The 22,594-nt window shown below is 47.5% G+C and overlaps 1 protein-coding gene across 9 annotated transcripts in view; it reads left to right on the top strand.

The window, feature by feature from the left end:
• Window positions 1–22,594, top strand: part of Synj2 (synaptojanin 2) — a 97,528-nt gene that overhangs the window by 2,926 nt on the left and 72,008 nt on the right. The window contains exon 1 of one of the 9 annotated variants that reach the window (XM_085832615.1): window positions 15,674–15,943. The exons of the other annotated variants lie outside the window; for them this stretch is intronic. The gene's annotated coding sequence lies outside the window, so the exon portion shown is untranslated. Of the gene's footprint in view, window positions 1–15,673; window positions 15,944–22,594 lie in introns of those variants that run through there. 9 annotated transcript variants of the gene reach the window in all.

The raw sequence follows: 22,594 nt of genomic DNA, 5'->3' as shown, positions 1-22,594 counted from the left end.
GAAGGAAGGAAGGAAGGTGGGTGCACTATCTCCTGAGTGGAGGCAGCAGTGGGAGAGACAGAGAGGCATGTGAAGACAGTACGTTTATGGCAGTCCAATCCTGACACCTTCCTTATGGGCAAGGGGCATGGCGGCCTAATGGTCTTTCTTGGCCTCTGTGCTCTAAATTGTATCCACACTTTTACTGGGCATGATAGGTGACTTGCATGACTGAGCCAACAGCTTTGAGTGTATCTCTGCCCACATTGTGTGCCAGAACCTTCCTAGTACATGGCCTACCGGAGACGCCATCTTAAGAAATGTTTCCTAGTCATTGGCTGTGCACTGCCTTACAGGTTTTAGGCAATTTGGAAAGATGGGCTCTTGGATTGAATACTGAGCTTAAGGAATTCTAACCACGAGCAGTTGGTGAGGGAGAGAGTCTGTGACCTGTCCTCACCTATTCTAAGCCACCATCCTCTTCCAAGGTGAGCTTTGCTGGTAGTCCCTACACTAGATCCTCCTGCCTGCTAGCAGGAGGCTTGTTGGATGAGTAATTCCAAAGTTCTGGTTGGATAGAATTCAGTTAAGCATCTTTTGTGTGCATCAGGGATAACAGGTCTTCCAGAGGCAGAAGGTGCCTAGATAGGTGCACCAGTTTGGAGACCTTGGTAATCCTTGTGGTGACCCGAGTGAGTGCTTGGAGTCTGTTTCCCAGTATACAGATGTTCTCACCTTGAGTGCCAGGACTCTTCTGTCTCTGTCTCTTTTAGACTCAGTTTAGACAGATGAAACATGTTGATCCTCATTGGATTCCAGCTGCTTTCAGAGTGAGTGGCGCCTGGGAAGAGCCCTGTGTGTTACACCTCGTTTGCTGGCTGATCACCACCTCATCCTCCTCTAGCCTTGTCCCTATTGATGGATGACAGACAGGGAGAGGTAGGGAAGGAGGCTTGAGAGACTTAAACAGTTGGCGAATGCTACTAAATTTTGGGGGGGTTTCTGGGGAAAGGTTGTGCGTGGCCAGTTGGTTTCCTGACTAGCCCAGCTGCTGTGTGTGTTAGATGCCACAGCCATGCTTGGTTTGCATGAGTGAGGTGACCCTGAGCCCGGCTAGGCTCCTTTAGAACTGTTCATTTTCTTAGGCTCTGTAGCCAAAATGTGTAGGGCTATTGCAGAGAACCATTAAGGGGCCATTGTAGAGATACAGAAGAGAGATGGACACAGAAAAGTCCTGATCTGGGCAATTGGAGCTCTGGGCCAGGGCTACAGCAGCTGATGGGCCCCTTATTACTGTATGTGGACCCTTTCTCTCTGCACCCTGTTTATAAAAATGAAAACTAGGTAAACATGTCTATTTTCCTGCTGCGAAGTTATTGTTGCTTCAGTTCTGAATGGTCTCTCATTGGCACAGTGTGGCTCAAAATTTCACTTTTAACATTTAATTGCGAAAGTGTTCAATCATACAGAGAAACAGAGGGGAGAAAAAATCAACCTCATGGACTTATATATAATATTAGTGGCTATCAATATTTTAATAAATTACTATTTTCCCACCACCGCTGTGAGTAAAAAGATCCTCCTAAAATGTAATTTATTCTGTGCCAAGTGAGTGAGAGTTTACTTTTCTCCCGTGACTCTCTCTCTCTCTCTCTCTCTCTCTTATTCTCTCTCTCTTATTTCTGTTCAACTTGTTTATTTTGCCATAAATTTAAAAAATTAGACATCTTTATGTGGACACAGTGATGTTGTGATCCATGCAATGTGGAATAACTAAATTAAGCCACTTAGCATATTCTTTTCAAATACAGTTGTTTGTTTTTTATGATGAGGAAATTTAGATCTACTCCTTCAGCCATTTTGAAATGTTCAATACACTGTTACTAATTCTAGTCACCTACAGACTATGTAAGTTCATAATCACAATAGAAACAGGGTGAGCAAATTCAGGTCATTTGGGAGTTGGTGATCCTTGACTGGTGGGCTCGGGGGGGGGACCCCTTTATTAGAACTAGCCAAGGGACTGTGTCCTCCAGCTTCTGTGCTTGCCCTTCTGAAGTCTCCCGCTCTCCAGCACCCTGTGCCTTGCTGTGCAAACCACCCAGCCTGTTTGCTGATGCAGAGATGTTCCTCAGGCCCCTGACTGATTAGCCAATGTGGTGCCTTCCATAGGCCCCTGGGGCCTGGGTGGGGCAAGTAGAATGGAACCTAAGGTAGCTGAGCATCTGCTGTGTGTACGTGAGACCCCTGGCAGAGGCAGAAGGCCGATGCAGGAGACAGTGGAAGAAGATAAGGAGCCAGGTTTGGGCAGCTCTGCCTGTTGGTCGCATTTTAGACTTGGCCCTCTGGTCAGTCAGGGAGATATGCTTTTCAAAGTAGGAGGACAAAATGTGTTTTGTTTATGTTTGCTAGTTTGATTAAAACAGAGAAGCAGTTCGCCATGGGAGGTATGGGGGCTCCTGGTCCTCTGACCCTACGCCCTACAGACTGCCAGGCTGGCTGCCTTGGGCATGCATGCCAGTCTGTGGGCCATGGCCTACTTCTGGATTTTTTATTTATTTTTTTTTGGCTGCTCAGTTTCTACAACCTTGCCAAATGAGGACTGGGACCATTTTGCCCGTACTTGATTGCCTTTGAAACCCCAGATAAACGGATCTGAGCCACGCTTGGGAACTAGGTTGGAGTCTCTAAACATTTCTGAGTGGGCTAGGTGGCCAACCTACTAAGAGTCAAAAGTCAGGCCCAGTGTGGTGGCGCACGCCTTTAATCCCAGCACTTGGGAACTAGGTTCCCAAGGCAGAGGCAGGCGAATATCTGAGTTCAAGGCCAGCCTGGTCTACAAAGTGAGTTCCAGGACAGCCAGGGCTACACAGAGAAACCCTGTCTCGAAAAAACAAACCAATAAATAAAAAGAGTCAAAAGTCAAATCAGGCCAGGTAGGTGTCTGAAAGTGTGGAAGTTTCAGAGCTCCTTACCATGCTGTAGGACACAAGGCTGTCAGTAGGCAGGCTGGCTCCATTCTCAGTCCAGAACAGCCCAGCTAAGGGCACTTCCCATTTTTAAGGCCCTACTGGGAGGGCTTCAACTTACTGTGATTGTTCTTTCTTCATGAAAATTTAGGTGAATGAAAAGCTTCAAGAGTCACCAGGTCCTTGATCCGGAACTCCACCTGAAGCATTCATGTCAGGAAATAGGCACAGATCAGGAGCCTGTTTAGCTTCAAGGGGGGAGGGGGGTTGTTGCAAGTAGGCTTGAGGGCTTGAGGTTTTTAACCAGTTAAATAAGCTTTGGCTCTGGGGGCTGGTGAGATGGCTCAGCGGGTAAGAGCACCCGACTGCTCTTCCGAAGGTCCGGAGTTCAAATCCCAGCAACCACATGGTGGCTTACAACCATCCATAAGGAGATCTGACTCCCTCTTCTGGAGTGTATGAAGACAGCTACAGTGTACTTACACATAATAAATAATAAAAAAAATAGCTTTAGAAACCAACCCTTAAAAAAAAATAAGCTTTGGCTCAACCTGACAATAGCTGGCTAGCATTTGATAATATGAGTCCGGTGCCTTTTTGAATGGTTAATACTCAGAATAATGCCTATACAAGTGAGCTCTATGTTATACTTGGAGAAACTGAGGCACAGAGAGGCATAAGAACGTGTCTGAGGTAAAATGCCATTTTGCTATAAAAAAAATAAGCAAATATATATTTGAAGAAAGACACCTCCCTTTGTCCTTTTGTCCTGTGGGCTCGCTGGTGAGTATGTCTATCCCACAGTCCATCCAATTAGAGCTGGTTTCATCTGACACACTTTTTACAGAGGAGGCCCCTGCTTGGAAAGAAGTCTCCTACTTTTTGAGCAGAGCTGGGGCATCACTAAAGACAAACCTGATGCTTAAAGCAGTGTGTGCGCTTTAAGCCTGCATTCCTTGGGGGCAGAGCGGAGCCCAAGCCCTGGTGGTCTTTGCTGTGGATGTCTTAGCAGATCCTGTTGCAGCATCCAGGTGCTGAGTGAAAAGCAGTTTCCCCATGGGGTGCTGGACTGAATGAGGGCACCCCACCCCCCAGGAGTCTCCTGCCTTTGAATGCTTAGTCTCCAGCTTGTGGAACTGTTCGGGAAGGATTAGAATGGAATGGCTTTGTTGGAGGAGGTGTGGCACTGGAGGTAGGCTTAGATTTCAAAAGCCCCTACGAGGCTCATTTTCACCCTCTCTGCCTACAGATAAGGATGTAAGCTCTTAGCCAGTGCTCCATGGACTTACCCTCTGAAATACTAGCAAAAGCTCAACCAAATGCTTTCTTTTAAATGTTGTGCTTGAAGAAAATACATTTTAAGCAACAAGGTAAGGCAACTAACTTTTTAAAAAATTCCTCGGATAAGATGTCACTGAAGCCGGGCGTGGTGGCACACACCTTTAATCCCAGCACTTGGGAGGCAGAGGCAGGAGAATATCTGAGTTCAAGGCCAGCCTGGTCTACAGAGTGAGTTCCAGGACAGCCAGGGCTACACATAGAAACCCTGTCTCGAAAAACCAAAAAAAAAAAAAAAAAAAAAAAAAAAAGGTGCCTTGGCGATCATGTTTCATGTCAGCGAGGAACAATAACGAAGACAGTCATACAGTGGAAACCCTGTCACCTCAGGCTCCCTAAGGGCACTCCTGGGAATGTGAGGACTGTTACAGATGAGATGTAGGGCTGGGCTATCCCAAGCTCTGGATTTGAGTCAGAAGTTTCTAAGTGAGGTCGGCTCAGTAGGAGCAGACCCACCCGCTTCCTCCTCTCCTTGCTTAGTCTGTCCTGGGAGCGGGATGCTCTGTCAGGCAGGTGTTCAGAGCAGTGCTGGGCACAGAGGCAGTGCTGGGCGGGCACTGGTGTCTTTGCCAGGGTTTGTGTGGGAATGCTAGGTGCACCTGGCAGCACACGCTTGTCTGTACTTAGGATATATGGGACTGGCAGGGTGCTACTTGCTCCTGAGGCTTCCTGGCTTAACAAATGCCTCAGAACAGGATTCTCTGGGAATGCGTTAGCCACAGAAGACAGGTGGCAACTTGTTCTGGTGGCCTGGAACATGTCCTGATGTACAAACACGGAGGTCTGAGTTCACCCTGAAAGCAGCACTCCCCCCAACCCCCCACCTCTGTGCGTGCTCTGCTACACCTTCAAGCCCCGGAGGATGATGGGCCTCTCTTCTGCTCTCCTGGACCCCATGCCCACTGTGCAGGCAAGCTCCTGCTTTGTCCTCAGATCACGTCTGCTTTAGGTAAAGCTATGCATGTCCTGAGAACAGGGCCCCATCCTGGCAGGTCTTGGGGAGGCTCGGAGCCATATGTCCTTTGTAGATGCTCAGGCAGGGTAGATATGGCTATCCCATTGTCTTGTCAAGATTAAGATGAGGTCTCAGGGGCTGGAGAAATGGTTAAGAGCACTGGTTGTCCTGCCAGAAGACTGGAGTTCAATTCCCAGCACCCACATGGCAGTTTACAACTGTCTATAAGTCTTATTCCAGGGGACCTGACACCCTCACACAGTCATAAATGTGGGAAAAACACCATGTAATAAATAAATAAATAAATAAATAAATAAATAAATAAATAAATAAATTTCTTTTTAAAGATGAAGATGAACAGTGAACCTGGCATCTAGCTAGCATTCCTCCCTCCTGACAGGGCTGCCTTTGTGTGAGTATTGATGATTCGCATTGTTGGAAGTCATCTTTACCCAGAAAAATGAAACTGTTCCCCTTAGCAAGCCCCTCTGGTGTCTGCTCTGCCCATCAGTCAAGGGCAGAGAAGGATGTGGCTGCTCCATGTGGTAAACTGACCTTAGAGAGGTGGCCGCCACATGGGACATCTGCTTTTCTATCCTGGCTGCCGCCTTTTGGTCAGCTGCATGGTCTCAGGTACCTTTTCTCCCTGAGAGGACGCACATGTCCACCTAGAAGCAAATACCAGTGCTGTGGGTCCTTCAGAACGGGAGACTGCCTGGCTTCCCTCATCCGGAACTTGGTGCACATTTGTCAGGGAACGTGACAGCTGCTGTGGCCACAGAGACCAAGTCATGGGACAACTTAGCCTTCAGGGTTGGCTCTGGGCTCCTTCTCTGCTAGGCAAAAATCACAAAGCAAGTACAGTGTTGTAAAACCCTGACTCTCCATCTGCACCACCTGCGGATCTTTAAATGCAGAGTCTGCTGCAGTGGCGGGGCAGGGCAGGGCAGGGCAGGGTGTGTGTGCGTGTGTGTGTGTGTGTGTGTGTGTGCATGCGTGCATGTGTGCATGTGTGTGTGTGTGTATGTGTGTGTGTGTGTGCGCGTGTGTGCGTGTATGTGTGTGAAGTATTGAGGCTTTACTTTATCACTACCGTGGGAGAGGAGGCTTTATTAGAGCTCTGCCTCCCTAAACCATTCTTCCCTCAGGGGAGGGTTACTTAATCCTCCTACTGTTCAGAATCGTAACCAGGAAGCAAATGATTACAACAAACATGGCTTCTCCTATCATGAGAATCCTTTTTTTTTTTTTAGGATTTATTTATTTTATTTATATGAGTACACTGTAGCTGCCTTTAGACACCTCAGAAGAGGGCATCGGATCCCATTACAGATGGTTGTGAGCCACCATGTGGTTGCTGGGAATTGAACTCAGGACCTCTAGAAGAGCAGTCAGTGCCCTTAACCACTGAGCCATCTCTTCAGCTCAAGAATCCTCAAGAATTTATTTCTGTGTATGTTTGTGCGAGTGCATGCCATTTGTGTGCGGGTACCCTGAGGTCAAAAGAAGGCACAGATCCTCTGGAGATGGAGTCACCGGATGCCCACTCTCCGGTAGCCCCAGCATCTCCTAGCCCCTCCTTTAAAAAAAAAAAAAACTTCCACACTAGGCCTCTGGGCCACTCTTTCCTAAACCACACAGTGGCTCCCAGCCCCTGGCGGAGCTTACTGAGGTAGGCTTCTCTCTTTGATGAGTCCTCTGTCCCTCCCCTGCTTCCCCTGAACGCTGTGTTTACTAGACGAGCACTGTGGCCTGCGGCCCACCCCCAGCCCCACCCACAATGAGAGTTTTAAGCCACAGTGGAAGTTTGTTGTTCGGAGATCACCACTAAAATAGTATCAAACCGTATAAACCAAATGTAAAATGAAGAACAGTCATGGCCTTGTCTGTGCACAGGTGGCCTAGTCACCCCAGGTTCTGAGTGTGCATCTGACCTTGGTGACATCCTCTAATCCAGGTTTCAGGTTAGCTTTGCTGTTGAAAAACTTGGGGCTACTAAGAGTTGACTGGAAGATGCCTTCAAAGTGCAAATAGGCTCAGAAGAAAATCTTAACAGTGCCTGCCTAAGAAGGAGTGGGCTTTGGAGATGGTGCCACCACCACTTCTTGGGGATCCCAGGTGGCTCTTTACTTCCTGGCTGTCTTCTCTGTCCTGAACAGTCTGAGGAACTTAAGGTGTTGATGTCCATCTTGGACACCCAGAAATTCCTAAGATCTGGTCCCGAGATGTCCAGGAGCGAAGGATAGTTATGTCTGAGCTTCTTGGCGCCTTCCAGGAGACAGATGGACAGACAGACCCTCGAGTGTGCAGGAGGTCAAATCAGAGTGGAAAGTATTATGTGCTAGTTTGGTCGCTAGCTTGACACAATCTAGAGGATGGCCTGAGTGAGAGGTTGTTTAGATCAGTTTGACCTGTGGAGATGTCTCAGAGACAAGCCAGAGTGTCTTGAGGTGTCTTGGTGTGGGAGAGACTCTATATACTTTTGGGTGGTGAAGAATTAGACCAGAAGGTTTGAAATTGTTTGGTAAGTGTCAAGTTTACCTCACAAAGGTACATTTATAAAGCCCAGCAATGAGGCCGGAAACACAGGGCAATGTGACAGAGGGCTATATGACTTTTTGTTGCTACAATTAGAGACTATGACCAAGGCAGTTTATAGATTCTTGAGTTTATAGTCCCAGAGGGAGCGTCTGCATTGACAGGGGAGGTGTGGTAGCTGGTCTCTTGAGGAGGTGTGGTAGCTGGTCTCTTGAGGAGGTGTGGTAGCTGGTCTCTTGAGGAGGTGTGGTAGCTGGTCTCTTGAGGAGGTGTGGTAGCTGGTCTCTTGAAGAGGAAGTTGGTTGGATCACATTTCCATTCACAGCAGGGAGCAGGAAGCACACAGGAAGTGGGGTGAGACTATGAACCCTTAAAGCCCACCCCCAATGGTGTATGTCCTCCTGAAAGACCCTGTCTCTTAAAACGTCCTCGGCCTTCCCAAACAGCACCAGCAGCGGGATGGCCTAGTGTTCAAAACCCTGAGGCACTCATTCAAGCCACTCCAAGGCCTTAGACGGGCTGGCAAAAATGGATTGCTTTAGTTTATTTAAAAGGTAGCCATTTGACCTGGGGCGGGGTGTCTTGATTGATTATTCAGTAAAGTGAACTGAGTTTAGAACCCCAGCTCCCATGTAAAAAAACAAAAACAACAACAACAACAAAAAACCTCAGGCCCCATCATCTGCCTATTGTCCTAGCTCGGGGAAGTGGAAGCTGAAGGACCCGGATATTCAATGGCCAGCCAGGCTAGCAGAAGCAGTTAGCTCCAGCTTCATTTAGAGACTCTAACTCCAAATAAGTTGAAAAGCAATTGAAAAAGATATTCAGTGTTGAACTCTGGCTTCTATACACATGCACATGTGTATACACATTTGCATACCTATATGTGTGTGTTTGCTCCACCTCAGCAAACACACACACACACACACAGAGCTGGGGGAAAGGGTGGATATTTGATAAATAAGGATGCCAGTAACTACTGTGACATCTGATGGGTTCCTTGGTGAATGTTCCCAATCAGGCCTTGATTAAACACACAGACTTAGAAACCTGGGTGTGCAGGGTGGGGCTTCTGCTTCTTACCCAGGGAAGTTCGTTCAGGAGACTGTTCCTACGACCAGTAGTCTGATAACTAACACCTCCCCCATCCTAAAGCTCCGTGCTCCCTAGGAGTGAGTCTCCCACATGGAAATCGGATGTGCTTGAACTCCAGGTTTCATGAAAGGGACATAACATGTTATGAAAGTCAGCACATCTAAGGACATCCCAAGTGTGACATGCTGTCTAGATGCTGTAATTCACTTACTGGCTTTTCTTGTCTGGGGTTAAATATCAATCAAGATCTTTTACTAGAATCAGTATTATCAGTATTAAATTGTTAACAGTTGACATTCTTCTACCTTTTTTTTTTAAAGATTTATTTATTTATTTAATGTAAGTACACTGTAGCTGTCCTCAGACACTCCAGAAGAGGGCGCCAGATCTCGTTACGGATGGTTGTGAGCCACCATGTGGTTGCTGGGATTTGAACTCTGGACCTCTGGAAGACCAGTCGGGTGCTCTTACCCACTGAGCCATCTCACCAGCCCTCTTCTACCTTTTTGAGGTTGCCAGGGTCTTGGTTTATTTTCTGTTGCTATAACAAAATACCTAGTGATAACACTTTTTTAAAGAAAAGAGGTATTTATTTAGCTCAAAATTCTGGAGGTCTAAGCCTATGGTGAGTGGTATATAGTATCACATGGCAGGAAGTTGTGTGTGTGCATGTGTGTGTGTGTGTGAGAGAGAGAGAGACAGAGACAGAGACACAGAGACACAGAGAGACACAGAGATAGAGATGGAGATACAGAGAGACTGAGACCAAAGTCATATGTCAAGAGAGGAAGGAGGAAGCCTAGGAGAGAAATCAGGCTTGCTCTTTCATACCAGTTCACTTCAGTGTTTTTCTTGAAGGGATCAATCTGCACCCTCAGACCAGCATTAACCCCTTTGTGAAGTCACAAGAAATGACCTCCTACATAGCCAAACCTCGTGAAGTTTCCACCACTTGCCAGCACTGCCTCACTGGAAACAAGCTTCCAGCATGCGCCTTTATGGAACAAACTTGATCCAAACCACAGTACCAGGGTTCAGGGCTAGACAGATGTCCGGTGCTTATATTGAAGGCAGGAAAGACTTTACTGAGCCATTGGCCAAGCCTAGTCATACAAACACTGAGTTATAGCCTTGTGTGAAATTAGACATTATAATAAACTACAGAAACAAGTAGGGGCTTAAGAAACCCTGCTCTCAAAGCTTTAGAAGAAAATATAGGAGATGCTTTTCCAGTTTTATGGTATGGAAAGACCTTAAGTAAAGTATGAAATTTGGAGGCCATAATCGAAAGTCAGGCAAATCTGAGAAATACTTTCTTGAAATATGTTGTACAGGATCATAGGACCAGAGGTGAGGAGGACACAATATCTATCCCAACACCAGGAGTTACTGGGACCACTGGGACCCAGGGACGCAAGAACTCCACCAGACTAGTGCCATGGGTTCCTTCTGGTTTGTCTGGAACGGTGCCCTGAGCAGACTTTGGGCGAAAACTCCACAGCCAGTCCCACAACACCCGAAGGAAGCTCCACTCTCAGGTGCTCTAACACACCCAGGATCATAGGATCACAGGGTCTCAGGATCTCAGGATCACAGAGACAGCTTGACTCTGAGGAGTTCTGACATAACCAGGATCACAGGAAGGACAAGCTCCAGTCAGATATAGTGAGGGCAGGTAGCACTAGAGATAATCAGATGGCAGGAGGCAAGCATAAGAACATAAGCAACAAGCCGGGCGTGGTGGCGCACGCCTTTAATCCCAGCACTCGGGAGGCAGAGGCAGGCGGATTTCTGAGTTCGAGGCCAGCCTGGTATACAAACTGAGTTCCAGGACAGCCAGGGCTATACAGAGAAACCCTGTCTCGAAAAACCAAAAAAAAAAAAAAAAAAAAAAAAGAACATAAGCAACAGAAACCAAGGTTACTTGGCATCATCAGAACCCAATTCTCCCACCATAGCAAGTCCTGGATACACCATCACACCGGAAAATAATTGGATCTAAAAATCACTTCTCATGATGATGATAGAGGACTTTAAGAAGGACATAAATAACTCCCTTAAAGAAATACAGGAGAACACAGGTAAACAGCTAGAAGCCCTTAAAGAGGAAACACAAAAATCCCTTAAAGAATTACAGGAAAACACAACCAAACAGGTGAAGGAAATGAACAAAACCATCCAGGATCTAAAAATGAAACTAGAAACAATAAAGAAATCACAAAGGGAGACTACCCTGGTGTTAGAAAACCTAGGAAAGAGATCAGGAGTCTTAGATGCAAGCATCACCAACACAATATGAGAGATAGAATTGAGAATCTCAGGTGCGAAGATATCATAGAAAACATTGACACAACAGTCAAAGAAAACGAAAAAAGCAAGAAGCTCCTAACCCAAAACATCCAGGAAATCCAGGACACAATGAGAAGACCTAATCTAAGGATAATAGGTATAGAAGAGAGTGAAGATTCCCAACTTAAAGGGCCAATAAATATCTTCAACAAAATTATAGTAGAAAACTTCGCTAATCTAAAGAAAGAGATGCCAATGAACATACAAGAAGCCTACAGAACTCCAAATAGACTGGACCAGAAAAGAAATTCCTCCTGTCACATAATAATCAAAACACCAAATGCACTAAACAAAGAAAGACTATTTAAGGGAAAAAGGTCAAGTAACATATAATGGCAGGCTTATCAGAATTACACCAGACTTCTCACAAGAGACTATGAAAGCTAGAAGATATTGGGCAGATGTCATACAGACCCTAAGAGAACACAAATGCCAGCCCAGGCTGCTATACCCAGCAAAACTCTCAATCACCATAGACGGAGAAAATAAGATATCCCATGACAAAACCAAATTTACACAAATCCAGCCCTACAAAGGATAATAGATGGAAAACACCAACACAAGGAGTGAAACTACACCTTAAAAGAAGCAAGAAAGTCATCTTTCAACAAGCCCACACAAACATAATTCCACCGCTAACAACAAAAGTAACAGGAAGTAACAATCACTTTTCCTTAACCTCTTAATATGAAAATTAATATTACCAACATGTCCTAATCGATTTAAATTCAAAAACATGAGGAATTAGAAATTTGTTGGCTGTCATCCAGTGGTCTCTCTAATTTGGCAATTGGAGAAATAGGTCCAATACTGTACAATCCATATATACTTTCTGCTTGTTTGTACATGACAGTGTCTTGCTGTGCACCACATAATGGTCTTGAAATCATGCTTCTCCTATCTCAGCCTCTCTATTAGTAGGATTGTTTCTTTGATGTTTTTACACTGTACTACGGTTTTCAGAACAGCTTATATATTTCAAACTTATTTATACAGCCAAAAGAAACATAGACAATTAATTTGGGAGGTGGCTTGTAAGAGAACAACAAAGAGTGAGACTGAATGTTTTGCTTGATATTTATAATTATTGTATCAATTTTGAAGAAGAGGACTTTATAAGTTACTCTTTTTCTGAGATGAATGCTTTTCAAAATCATCACAGCCAATGAGCCAGAATCTCTGTGCTACCCTCCAAGCAGAACCACTGTTCATTGAAACAGTTGATGAATGACTTCATGGATAGACCCTCTTAACACACACATACCATTTCTGAAATGAATGTAACCTGTTCCCTGTGGGCTGTGAATGAAGACAATCACTCAAGTCAAATAACTTTGACCAGAGCAGGAAATCTGCATCCAAATAATGGTGCCTACAATTCATCCCTTGGCGCAGCAGAACTGTCAGCTCTTAGCTTAGCTACTATGGAGGCAAAGTCCTTTGGTGATGTGAGGGACATTGAAGTACAGCCTTACTACAATGAACTCCAATGTCTAAAAATTGTTCTTATTTTGGGTTTGTACCACAGTAAGAGCCAAGATTTTAAAGCTCTACTAAAACCAAAACAAACAAACAAACAAAAATACTTTATTTATATTCATTTAATAATATGTTTGTCATTTTTATGATTGGTATAAAAATTATATCATGTTGAATATAATAAAAAATAATAATAATAAGGAAAAAAACAAATATGTTGTACAGATAGAAAAATAGACAAATACCATGTGTGCATCTCTGAATTTTCCCACATAGCTGGTAGGAGGATATAGCATGTGCGTCTCTCACCCAGGCTCGGGCTGATAGATTTGACTATACAAAAACTTCACACTGTGCTGTATGAGAAGATGCCAGTGGTGTCAGAAGAAAGAATCTGGAACCGTTAGCAGCTCAGTAAGGGCCAAAGAGCAATCGCGTGGCATAGGAGAATGCCTAGAGCTCAGAAAGGGCAGATGGGCAGTAGGGGACTGGCAGGAGAATAATAACTGATTCTCAAAGGGGGATGTACAAATGGCCAGAACAATGGAACAGGCACAGCTAGCTCTGCCTGGCATGACCATCTGAGTGTGAGCCGCCTTGCAGGGGTGAAGGCTGAGTCTCCTTCCCTGGCCTCACCAATCTTTGGCTCTCCTGTAAGTCACATGGAGGGTGACTGCCTGCCTACTTTACCAGTCACCCTACCTACCTGGGCCTGCACCTGTGCCTTCACACCTGCTCCCTTCCCATGGCATGACCCCTCCTTCCCCTCCCCAGGACATTAGGTTCTCGCTTGGACACGCTCCCTGGGTGGGTCCTGAAGGCTTCTAGACAAGCCCAGACTGGTCTTGCCTCTTCTAGGTTCAATTCACAGCCTTGAGATGCAAGCCTAAGGCTGGGAATGTCAGGGCAGGACACAGGTGCACGGGGTCTGAGCTGCATCCTAGCACAGGCCTGGAGATGGCAAGAGGCCAGGAGGGGTCTGCAGTGTGTGGGGCTGGGTGGGCTTTCCATCTGGAAAGACCAGGCGTGGGAAGAACAAAGCAACTAAGTCCTCAGGTTGGAATCTGTGACAGGCATCTGAGGCAAAATGGTCCAATCCCCCCTTCATAGATGGGGCCCCAGAACCAAGAATTCCGTTCACAGATGACACTAAACCCTGCCTATTAAATATCCCCTATCCAAGGCCCTGCTGTAATGTGCCCCTCAGCTCAGGGTTTATTATATCCTGTTCATCCTTTGCTTGTAAAACACACAGTATGTGTCACAGTATGCCAATGTCCATGGGGGATGGAGTTTGGGAAGTCTGCTCTGACATAATTAAGCAATCTGTAGACATGTACTGACTCAGCCCAGAGGCCATTCTATTCAAGGAGAGTGTTAACTCGAGTCACAGGGAGCCTTTGGCAAGTAGTTAGAGGGAGCAGTTTGGAGCTGGAAGAGGTGGTAGCACCAGGTTATCCCAGGACTTTTCTTGCCCTTTTGAGGAAATAGCAAGAGTATTTGCTGCTGTCAGTCAGAGCCTCTGTAATAGACAGGCCTGTTCAGTTCAGCAGCTCTGCATGGAGAAAGGGTCCAGCAAAGCCACAGTATGTGCCCTGAGACAGCATAGGGGGGATGTGGATAATGTTGTGTGTCTGTGTCTTCATCTCTCCCGGTCACGGGGGCCGTATGCCTCCCGAGACCCTGGATGCTGCTCGCAGGTGGTCTTCAAAGCATGTCCAGTGCAGATGAACGTGCATATATTCCTGCTTCCCACTAGCTTTATTAGAGAAGCCCAAGAAAGGAACTGTGCCCTGCTTTTGGATCCTGGGCTTGAATTAGCAGACAGACAGACAGACTTGGTTTGGGGGGTTGTTTGGCTTGTTCCTCAGCCTTCTGGAGCTACAGCCTATCTTCAGCAAACCACTGCATGGTTGACTCATCCTTCAAACTATTCCTTCAGTGGTGTGGGCTCCTCCAAACTGGCCTTTCCATGGGGCTACTCTGCTTGATCAACAGAAGCGGGCTGGAGGCTTGTATAGGTCCTTGTCACTCACTGCTTTGCGGGAGCTTGCTGGGAGCTGGCACTTCTGGGGGGACACTCCTCATGATCACACACACCATTCCCTCATCTTCTCCCCTTTGGTCACCATCCTAGGTGAAGTCATTTTCAGAGCATGCCCTGGTGCCTCTGCTAGTCTCGCATCCGTGACCTTGTTGTGGCCAAGGCTACCATCTCACCTCAACCATAGACCTGTTTCCGGGGTGAAACCACCCCCACAATGTTCTGTTTCAGTCACCCTGTCCTTTGTCCCCTTCCATGTTCACCCCAATCCGTGGTCCCATAGCCCACCACAGCCTAGGAACAGCAGCCCTTAACCTGGCACTGTCCCTCCCCTCCCTGCCTGGATTCCTGCACACATGCAGACAACTGTCCTTGTCTGAAGTCCCCAGCTGGGAACAAGTCCAGATCTCCTCATCTCTGCGCACACTCATGTTGCCCAATGTGTGTGTGACAGTGGGGCCGGGGGGGGGGGGAGGTAGGTGACTGCCACCCATGATTCCAGCACCATGGGGTGATTTGACTGTTTTTCATCTCACCTCTCTCACCTAATCAATATGCTTCCTTCTTCACAGAGAAAGAAATTAGGAGGGAACTTAACCTGCTTGCCAAGTCTGCCTGTGTGCCCAATGACCACGCCTTCCCCATCTCTTGAACTCTTGCCTCCACAGAGTCAGCTTTCTCTCCTAACCGGGCCAACTCCCACCCTTACACCAAAGGCTGTCGGGAAGCTCACCCTGACCCTAGCTCATTTCCCAGGTGCCTTTGTGGGTGGGTGTTGTGGGTCCAAGGTAGTGTCTTGTCTGCGCATGCGCGTACTGTGCTGGCTTTCCCTCCTCTGTAGAAGCCGCCTCAGCCAGGCAGGGTACTGCACTTGCCACTCCTTTGAAATCTTTCATCAGGGCCCCAGGGATGTCCACACTGTGGAATCTTCCACCCCGCTTATCTCCCAGGTGTTCACATCGGCTCCTCCAGCCTTTTCCTTCCTTGGCCTCCAAACGCTTCATTATCCTTCATGACAGTCTCACGCTGGCAGTGCCCAGCACCGATGCTGGCACACAGCAGCACAGAGGAGCTTGTGAACTGACCTGTGATCAGGGGCTGGGACTCTCCCTGCGCTCAGGTTCTCTACACCTTGTTGCCACTGTCTCTTGCAGCGTGAGGAAGCCTGTGTGGATCACAGCCCGTGGTGTCTCAGGGGTGAGTGGGAGTGTTTTGTGCTGGCCCGAGGTGGGAGGGGACTTACCTGAGGAAGGGAGAAGAGGTGGGGAAGAACCCCGAACCAGTTTGGCTGGTCTGTCCAGGAAGAAATGACGGGCAAACTGGAGGGAGTGGGGCAGGAGCAGAGAAAGGCCATCAGGAACTCAGTGGACCAGCATCTGGTTAGGATCCACATGAAGTATCTATTGTGTGGAGACTGGCTGACTGAAGGCCTGCTCCAGGAGTGTTCCCTGAGGGAACTGACTATCTCGAAGTGGACTAGGTGGTCTAGTCATAGCGTGTTGCCCCAGAGGAAGATCTAATGGGCGTGTACACATGGAGAAAGGGGTGTTGCCCTGCTTCCTTCTTGTCCCTGTTGGACCCTTCTGCTCTATGTAAGGAGGCTGCAGCTGAGTTTCTTGTATGGTCCTATTATAGGTTTTGTTTTGTTTTGTTTTAATGCACACATTGCCTTCTCAGATCCCCCAACTCTGGCTAGCCTTGCACTCTAGCTATCTTGTAAGGTGCTGGTTAAACCCTCTTGAGTCAGTCACTTCATCCAATCTAAAGTATCCTCGAAGGGCTGGGCTGGAGTTGAAAGTAGGAGAATGGTAGAGAAGGGTGGAGGGGTCCCCTGTCCACTATGGCTGTAGGACGCTCTGCTTTCTTCCCAGTTTCTCCGGGATAAGATGTTAGCACAGCTGCTAAGAGGTTGAGCTCGCGCTTGCTTGGCTGGTGCTCCTTGGTGTCCCTCTCCCCAGATTGCTTTGTGGCCTGGCCCTTTGGTGAGGGAGAGGCAGTGGAGAGAGAGGAATGTGTCTCTGCAGCTGACTGTCTGGCCAGTTGGCTTTTGTCTTGGCCTCAGCGTCTGTTTCAGAACAGATGTTTTGATTTCCACCGTGCTTAGCAACTTTCCCGAAGCCTCTCTGTGCCCCAGGGAAACCAGGGAGAAAGACTTCAGCACCCGATAACTAGGGAAGGAACAGTCACCGTTGAACTCGCCATCCACACGCGAAGGAGACTGTGAACGGGGTCCATGTGTCTCTTGAGACCCTGAAGCCCAAGAAAGTGGTATCACATCGTGCCCAGGAATGTAGTCTGAGTGGTCCTTCAGTCTTGGGCTGACTGCCCCATTTTATTTTGTAACGTGTGGGCAGGGCTTTGCTGGCAATTCCTTATGGGATGTAATTGTGGAAAATATTTCAGAAAGAGTGGCTACAGTTTGACTATGGAGTTGGCTTGTCTGCCTGCTTCCTAGGAACATGGCTAGATTGGGCTGGTTCTTCTTCAGATGAGAGAAAAAAAAACCAGTTTTTATCATAAGCCATGTTGGAAGACATAGACAGCATCTCTCAAGTTACCAGGACCAAACACCAACATGCAGATAAGTCACTTCAGAAAGAGCTGTATGGTGGCGCATGTACTTGTCTGAGCCCCTTGCTGTGTGTCCTCCTGTCCCTCTGTCCTGTCCCCCCTGGTGCCTCCATTCCCTGATCAGGCCATCATTCATGTCTGTACTGTGTCTGAGACTGCAGGCTTATTGAGATGTCACTTTGCCATTTGGGTGTCTCATGTTCTGCTCACAATACCGGATCCAAGCTGGTTCTGCAGTCAGGACAGTGAGCTCCACTCTCTCCGCCATCTTTCTCTGTTTATACCTCCTTATCCATACCCCTGCACTGATGCCCTGGCTCCTTGTTGCCCCAAGAATTTGAAGCCAGCAGTAGAGAATTTTTACCAACCAACCAACCTGTCCATATGAACTGCCAGCTCACCTCTGTACCTGCATACTGCCCTGCCCTCAAAATTCATCAGTGGCTCTCATCTTGCTCAGAGTAAAACCCCAGGTCTTTTATGGCCAAGAAGACTGTGTGAGGTGTGGCCTAGTCTTTTTCTCTATGAGCTTTTGGACGATTGAACCCCTGGTTCTGATCCAGCAGGTGTGATTTTGCCTTGGGACTTTCATAGAGTCTCCTTGAGGCTATAGTGCTTCTCCTGTTCTGTAGTGCTCCTCCTGTCCTCCTGTAGTGCTCCTCCTGTCCTTCTGTAGTACTCCTCCTGCCTCCTGTAGTGCTCCTCCTGTCCTCCTATAGTGCTTCTCCTGTCCTCCTGTAGTGCTCCTTCTGTCCTCTTGTAGTGCTTCTCCTATCCTCCTGTAGTGCTCCTCCTGTCCTCCTGTAGTGCCCCTCCACTCTCTTGGTCATTTTCCTCACTTCCATCAGATCTGTATTCAGATGCTGCCTTTGTAGTAAAGTATCTCAGACCACATTAAGATTTCACTCGGTCCCCACTCTTTGTCTTCCACTGTCTAACTCTTTCTCTGCCTCTCCTGCCACTTTATCCACACTGTGCTTATTCAGCGTGTCTGTCCATGTTGGCACTTGGTAGCCTCTGCCCCTTCTGCTGTGTCTGTGTGATGCCACATACCCCTGGCTTTCTCCTCCACCAGCTCTGCCAATGCTCATCCATCCATCTTCTTCCGGGCTCCTTCCTGGCCACTGACAAGCCCATGCCTTAGGTCCATTCTGGTGTGGACCATCTTTGTCTGGCTCACTGTCCTTTGGCCTAGATCTCACCAGACACACCACACAGAACTCAGACATGGGTTCATTGAGGACTGGCACAAGGGCTCAAGTAGCGACCTCAACAGACCCATGGGTTGCAGCCATGGGTTGCAGCCGTGTTGGGGAGACAGTGTTGCCATGTGGAGAAACCTACAGGAGATTTGACAGAAGCATGGAGTGCAGGAACATCCCGTCTGTTTTTGAAGCATTAGATGCAGAAAGGCAGACATTGTGATGGGCAGCCTGCAGATGTGTGCACTTCCTCTTGTGCAGGTTAAAATTAAAAAAAAAAAAGGAGGTTGGTTAAGTCAACACTTACACTGTCCTGTTTCTCTCAAAAACTTTCAACTTTGCAGACACTGGCTGCATTATCACAGTCTGTCACTGGCTATAATTGTCAGTCTGACCCTACCTAGGGGAGGGTTGTTCTCAGCCACATACGACCCCATTCAGTAGCTGCGTTCATCTGCTACCTATTTGGTGCTTGTATACATTGGAAAAATGATCTGTATGTTCGAGAGCAGAAAGGCTTTCTTTTTCCACCAGCCCCCCTAGAAAAATAGAGTTGTTTGGGGGCAGGAAGGGTGTGGGGTGATTCTGGGAAAGGCCCTGGGAGATGAGGCTTCTGTTTTCAGGTACTTTGCAGCAAGGACAGCTGGGGTGCCACACAGAGGTGGGATGCATGGAAGGGGTGTGGAGACCGGCACTGAGGAAAGATCGCGGAGAGCTGACCTCAGGGGAGGGGTCCAGGCTTTAAAGGAATTGGCTCCCCAATTAAGAAGGTCACCAAGTGTAGGGATTGAGCAGTGATCCCTAAAGGATACACTGAAGTCCTAGGTTCCAATGCCTCCAACCAAGATCCATGTTAGTCACCATTGTGGCACTCCACCCAAGAGAGTTGGTGTAAAGTGAAGGGGTGATTTACTCTGGGCACATACCTTTAAAGGTTCCAGCCTGTTATGAAATATAAATTGCGGTGTAACGCGGCGAGAGTAAGGGAGTACCTGGTGGGCCCCCTGCCAAGATGTCCACCTAAGGAATCACGCCATGCTTGTGGGGGACCGGGAGTGAGGACGTGGAAAGGAGGTTGAGGTAGAGAAAGGGGGCAGAGGAACAGAGAAAGACAGAAAGAGGGAAAGAGAGGAAGAGAGGCAGGCTGGGAACACGTGGGAACAGAGAGAGAGTGAATGAAGAAGTGGGGCTGCGGTAGCGAGCAGTCCTTTTAGAAGGTGCCTCACCTGGCGGAGAATGATGACGCAAGCTGTTGCTAGGTAGCTGTTGGGCGGAGCCTAGAGGAATTATCTCTAAACCAATACAGCCCCTGGTGGCTTGACTCCATAGATTTTATGCAGAACATCGTAGAGGAAGCCTAAGGTAGAGCCCAGATGCTCATAGTGTAACTGGCCGGGCAGAAATGAAGATATTTTACAGAGACACTTAGGTTTCTCGATCTGACTATCAGGGTGACTGAAATGGTGGACCCCAAAGAGGTGGGAATTCCATGCTCGGAGGAGAAAACAACCTAGGGTGTGTGTGTGTGTGTGTGTGTGTGTATGTGTGTGTGTGTGTGTGTGAGAGAGAGAGAGAGAGAGAGAGAGAGAGAGAGAGAATGGTGTGGGGGACTCGTTGGCAGGGCCACGCCTTTGACCAGAATCACTTAGATGTGCACATCCTTAACTCTCTATTTAAACTTGAATTTCACTTCAGGACACCTTAAACAATGTTAAGATGGATATTTTTGAGAAGGGCATCACTAGATCTCTTTGTCCCTTTTCCCAATGTGACTATTAAAGAACCCCTCCCCTTCCTATTTCCCATTATTAACTTGGCTTTTTAAACTAGTTTATTAAGGATGGGTAACCAAATCTGACCTGAGGCTCAGGTGTGACCTCCCAAGTTTGGTAACCACAGCAGGACTTCATGGACATAGGGTAGATGACATGGACATAGGGTAGGTTACATGGACATAGGGTAGATGACATGGACATAGGGTAGATGACATGGACATAGGATAGGTTACATGGACATAGGGTAGATGACATGGACATAGGGTAGGTTACATGGACATAGGGTAGATGACATGGACATAGGGTAGATGACATGGACATAGGGTAGGTTACATGGACATAGGGTAGATGACATGGACATAGGGTAGATGACATGGACATAGGGTAGATGACATGGACATAGGGTAGGTGACATGGACATAGGGTAGATGACATGGACATAGGGTAGATGACATGGACATAGGGTAGATGACATGGACATAGGGTAGATGACATGGACATAGGGTAGGTTACATGGACATAGGGTAGATGACATGGACATAGGGTAGATGACATGGACATAGGGTAGATGACATGGACATAGGGTAGATGACATGGACATAGGGTAGATGACATGGACATAGGGTAGGTTACATGGACATAGGGTAGATGACATGGACATAGGGTAGATGACATGGACATAGGGTAGATGACATGGACATAGGGTAGATGACATGGACATAGGGTAGATGACATGGACATAGGGTAGGTTACATAGGTGTGGGTTAAGCCCCTCATCCAATGGAACTGCTGAAGTCATGTGATGGACATGTTAAGACAGGAATGTGTAAGTAGAACACAGTCCTGTGAGGCAGAGAGTGACTGAAGCTACAAGTCAAGAAACATCCAAGACTGCTAGTACCAGGTGCTGGGAGCTAAAAGAGATGGGACCCCCTGCAAGACCCTGCACTGCCCTTGACTTAGGGTTGTCCCCTTCACTGGGAGCAGGGTTTGTTGTTGCAAGCCTCCAGTTTGTTTGCTCTGTGATGGGAGGTCAGTGCTTCATACATAATGGTCTTATCCAGAGAGGTCAGACCCTGTTCGAGTCTTCACAGTAGTAAGTTGGTGATAAAGCAGGTTTGATGACGGAGTCAATAATTCACAGGAATAGAGTAGGAAGACAAGGCAGCCAGCCTGTTGGATTTTGTTAGTTTAATAAATATTTGCAAAAGGCTGTTTCGGGTTGTGTTTGTTTAACTCACCTTCCCACCCCATCACATGCTGATCCCCCAGGGCCACAGGTCAGTTCGGCTTCCACAGCTTCTCCGGGGTCACCTTCCCACTCCCTCAAGTGTGGACTGGACCCTGTCACTTTTGTCTAACAGTTTCCTGTCATTTGCTCAGCCTGCCCAGGTTTGTTTACAGAGCTGAATGAATGCACAAAGGCCTCTGTGTTTTATGGTGAGCCAAGTGTGAGCCGGATGACACTTGGGGTCTGTGTGACTTGAAGGCTTTGTCAATGGCGCCGAAGTCCTTGTTGATGTCAGGACTGTTTCACTGCATTCTCAGAGGGGATCTGTTCTGTCTACTCCCTAGTCCTGGCCTTGGCTACACCGAGAACCTAGAGGATAATGGCCACAGCCAGGGCTGTGTACAGCAGGCCCGGTCCCCATTTCTGATGAGGCTGGGTACCACAGGCCCGGCCCCCACTTCTGATGAGGCTGGGTACCACAGCCTCAGAGCAAGGGTCAGACCTTTCCTGGAGAGTTCTTAGGTGTGTGACAATCCCCACTCTTTACCAGTGAGCTTTCTGGGTAAAGGATGCCCCCCCCCCCCACCAGCCCCAACCTCCCCGTACACATTTCCTGAATGTATGGCAGAGTCAGAAAGGTGTAACTGTTGCTGTCTGAAGTGAAAGTATTCTAAAGAGGCTGCACCTACCCTTTCACTACCTTGTTATGGAAACAATAGCCCAAGAAACTGGAATGCCTCCAGAACTGCCATGTTGGACGAAGGAAAAAGTTGAAGCCTGTTGCCAACCTGTGGAGCTTGTCTCTCAGAGAATCTCATACAGTTCTGACAAGATGTCAGACCATCTGGCAGGATAGACCTGCACTGAGACAATGGTAGGTCACTGATTGGTGGGACTATACCTTGACTACTCAGCTATGCAAACCCTCTTGCTCTCTGCTTACACTTATACCTCGAGTGGGGTCCCTAAGATGAATTTGAGGGACCACTAGACATCTTTGTTTGTCTTTCCAGTGGTGGCCACATTGAATAAATTGTTTTTACTATTCCTTATTTCTTGAATTGACCAG

The sequence above is a fragment of the Mus caroli genome, unplaced genomic scaffold, assembly GCF_978045245.1.
Source record: "Mus caroli unplaced genomic scaffold, Mus_caroli_1 scaffold_18, whole genome shotgun sequence".
In the NCBI taxonomy this organism is placed as follows: Eukaryota; Metazoa; Chordata; class Mammalia; order Rodentia; family Muridae; genus Mus; species Mus caroli.
Note: the sequence above shows the minus strand (reverse complement) of the source record. Positions and strands in the feature narration are given on the sequence as shown.